This window comes from Schistocerca americana, chromosome 6 (genome assembly GCF_021461395.2).
Source record: "Schistocerca americana isolate TAMUIC-IGC-003095 chromosome 6, iqSchAmer2.1, whole genome shotgun sequence".
Lineage (NCBI taxonomy): Eukaryota > Metazoa > Arthropoda > Insecta > Orthoptera > Acrididae > Schistocerca > Schistocerca americana.
In genome coordinates, this window is record NC_060124.1 from 478,688,875 (window position 1) to 478,692,947 (window position 4,073).

Genomic DNA, 4,073 nt, shown 5'->3' on the forward strand with positions numbered 1-4,073 from the left:
TAAGAGAGTATTGCCAAGTCTCACCTGCGGGGGCGTGGTGGGTGTGTGAGGGCCGTTGCTTCACAGGAAGTCTTCGGTTTCGTTGGCGTGGTGGGGTTCGTGAGTGGTCGGGTATATTTTTGGTTTCGTTGGCGCAGAAGGGTTGATAAATCGTAGAAGTGGGAGAGAGATAAAACATTTGACTGCGAAAAAATTGTGCGTTTTCGATGTCGAATCGAATATATTTGAATCAATTTTTATTGTTCTGAAAAAGCTGATTCAGTTTCACCATTCTTCACTGTCATTATCTGCAAACTACACTATTTGGTTCCTTTGAAAACGGCGTGATTCCGAAACGCGTAAGAAGGAAGAAATAAAATAATTTCATCTGATCAAAACGAGAGTTTGATTACAAGTGCGGAATATTATTGAGACCTGAAGGTCAAGGAAGGCAGGATTAAGTTACGATTGCGGACGGGGTCGTAATCTGTTACTGTTGGTTGGCTTTTCTTTTAATCAAACACAGTTCATTTAAAACCAACAACAAATTAAAATAATGGCAATAATTTAAGAATTGTTTCACGGCTGAAGGCCTTAATGGCAATAAATTAAGAACTGTTGAACTTGCTGCAGCTTACAAACTACAGTTATTAAAATATTGAAAACAAATCACCAAGGTACTTAAGGTTAACTGCTAAAATACAGTTGTCACATTAGAATTTTAAGACAAATAGCGACAGTCACGGCTTAAGGCCTTTAACGCTAAGAATGGTTATTATTAAAAACATTTAACAAACATACTGTCAACAGCAAGGCAATAGCAAAAGTTAATTTAAAACACAGGCAACTGATCACCCAACAGGTGAGACAAAATGACAGTAAAGTTGGTAGCACAATCGTTTAAACTTGCTGTAACGTCAAGAATGGAAATTATTTCAAAAAAAATTTGGAAACATACAATAATACAGCAAATATAATAACAAGGCCAATTCAAAAGGACAAGCAACTGATCACCAAACAGGTGAGACAAATTATGGTAGCTTGGTAACACAATAATAAAATAATAACACAATAATAAAACACAAGGGCTGGTCACACACGGTGCTCCAGATATTGACCTCTGAGTAGATCAGGCCAAAAACACTTCCGAGAGCGATGAGAAAGGCAGCCAAGAGATGCATTCACTTCACAAGATGGTAACTCAGACTAGTGGCAGTCTAACGAATGACTGATGATAATCTTGCTGAAGCTACCTGACGTCCGATAACCAATGCAACGATGGAACACCACGCCGAAGCCGGAACCGGCGGTCAGCACTACGTCCTCAGAATGCTGTGTTTAGAGCATCCGAAAAGAGAAAGGAACCACCACTACCAGAGTAGAAGAAACACCAATCGATTTACAAATCAAGGAAACTGTCAAAACCACACGCCTTACCGGACAGCAGCGGCAAGGCGAGGAAGCATACCCTGCCGTTACATACACTAACCTCCAGGACAGGTCACTTGGGCGTTAGCGGCCACCAGGCTGGAAAATACCGCTGGTTGAACAAATAGAAACACCTAGAATGCAGAAATTAGTAGTAAGAAGTCGAGGAAAGCTAATTACATCCGCCTTCCCAAGCACCTCACTCGCTGCTCTTCGTCTCGGCGACACTGCGAGCAGCAACACGGACCCAAGTCACTGGAGATCGTGAGATCTCACAATGGTGGGGTTTTACTGCTAGGATTAAAATCCACTCAATTTATGGCTTGTTGGATCCGGTTGACGACTATGTAGTGTACCCTCGCGATCACAGCCCTTCCACCCAGCAGTCCATGCATGCCGCCAGCGGTACCGGCTTGTTCTCGCAGTGCCCTCTTGGCTCCTCCGGAGTCCCCAACCGAACTCCTCACTCACACGACCCGGAAGAACAACGATGTCACCCCAAAGATAGGGCCATAGTTACTACACTACTGGCCATTAAAACTGCTACACCACGAAGATGACGTGCTACAGACGCCAAATTTAACCGACAGGAAGAAGATGCTGTGATATGCAAATGATTATCTTTTCAGAGCATTGACACAAGGTTGGCGCCAGTGGCGACACCTACAACCTGCTAACATGAGGAAAGTTTCCAACCTTTGTCTCATACACAAACAGCAGTTGACTGGCGTTCCCTGGTGAAACGTTGTTGTGATGCCTCGTGTAAGGAGGAGAAATGCATACTATCTCCTTCCCGACGTTGATAAAGGTCGGATTGTAGCCTATCGCGATTGCCGTTTATCGTATCGCGACATTGCTGCTCGCGTTGGTCGAGATCCAATGACTGTTAGCAGAATAGGGAATCGGTGAGTTAAGGAGGTTAATACGTAAGACCGTGCTGGATCCCAATGGCCTCGTATCACTAGCAGTCAGGATGAGAGGCATCTTACCCGCATGGCTGTAACGAATCGTGCGGCCACGTCTCGATCCCTGAGTCAACAGATGGGGACGTTTGCAACACAACAACCATCTGCACTAACAGTTCGACGACGTTTGCAGCAGCATGGACTATCAGATCGGAGACCATGGCTGCGGTTACCCTTGACGCTGCATCACAGACAGGAGCGCCTGCGATGGTGTCTCAACGGCGAACGTGGGTGCACGAATGGCAAAACGTCATTTTTTCGGATGAATCCAAGTTCTGTTTACAGCAACATGATGGTCGCATCCGTATTTGGCGACTTCGCGGTGAGCGCACATTGGAAGAGTGTATTCGTCATCGCCATACTGGCGTATCACCCGGCGTGATGGTATGGGGTGCCATTGGTTACACGTCTGGGTCACCTCTTGGTCGCATTGACGGCACTTTGAACAGTGGACGTTACATTTCAGATGGGTTATGACCCGTGGTTTTACCCTTCATTCGATCCCTGCGAAACCCTACATTTCAGCAGGATAATGCACGTGTGCATGTTGCAGGCCCTGTACGGGTCTTTCTGGATACAGAAAATGTTCGACTACTGCCCTGGCCAGCACATTCTCCAGATCTCTCGCCAATTGAAAACGTCTGGTCAATGGTGGCCGAGCAACTGGCTCGACACAATACGCCAGTCACTACTCTTTGATGAACTGTGGTATCGTGTTGAAGCTGCATGGGCAGCTGCACCTGTACACACCATCCACGCTCTGTTTGACTCAATGCCCAGGCTTATCAATGCCGGTATTCCGGCCAGAGATGGTTGTACTGGGTACTGATTTCTCAGAATCCATGCATCCAAATTGCGTGAAAATGTAATCACATGTCAGTTCTAGTATAATATATTTGTCCAATGAATACCCGTTTATCATCTGCATTTCTTCTTGATGTAGCAATTTTAATGGCCAGTAGTGTACATATAAATATCGCCGCTACTGCCACTAGCGGATAGGCAACGCTTCTGAAACCAAGTGGCGCCAGTCAACACAAGAAGAACACAAACAACCGCGACCATGTCAACTAAACGATACAGTCTGGTCTCCAGCAGAGGACGTAAACCTACAACGGCACCAACGCGAGCCGCAGCACGGCTCAATGAACTCCCCATCTCAAAGGTTTTATGGAACATGTATCTTTCCAATGCTTCCAGGCCACCAGGCACTATAACATGTGGAGTGGCTAATTTCCCTTTCCTGCTTGCTCGTCGAGTTAGAGCAGCGCAAGCATTTAGATACGATATAACAAAACAAGGTCCGAAATGTGAAATAAACGCCCAATGCATTTATTTGATATGATCACACTTTTTTTTAACCATCCCGAATATGTTTTATAACTGTGAAGACGCTTGTCATTGTGGATAAAGCACAACAATTGACTGCAGTAAGAAACATTACGATAATTCGGCTGTCGCGGGTGCCTCCATTTGACAGTGTTCATTTGTAACTTACTTGCTCTTAAGTATACAAGACGTCCCAGGAAAAATGGACAATATTCAGGGATATGACTGCTAAACATGGGCTTTAAAATGCATACGTTAAGAGCCTTGAGCACTTGATCATCTTGGATATTGTGAAACGAAACTACTGCCAGCTCGTTGGTTTGCATATTTTGAAAGGTGGTAGCCTGGACCAAAAGAAAAGGTTTTCAAGTA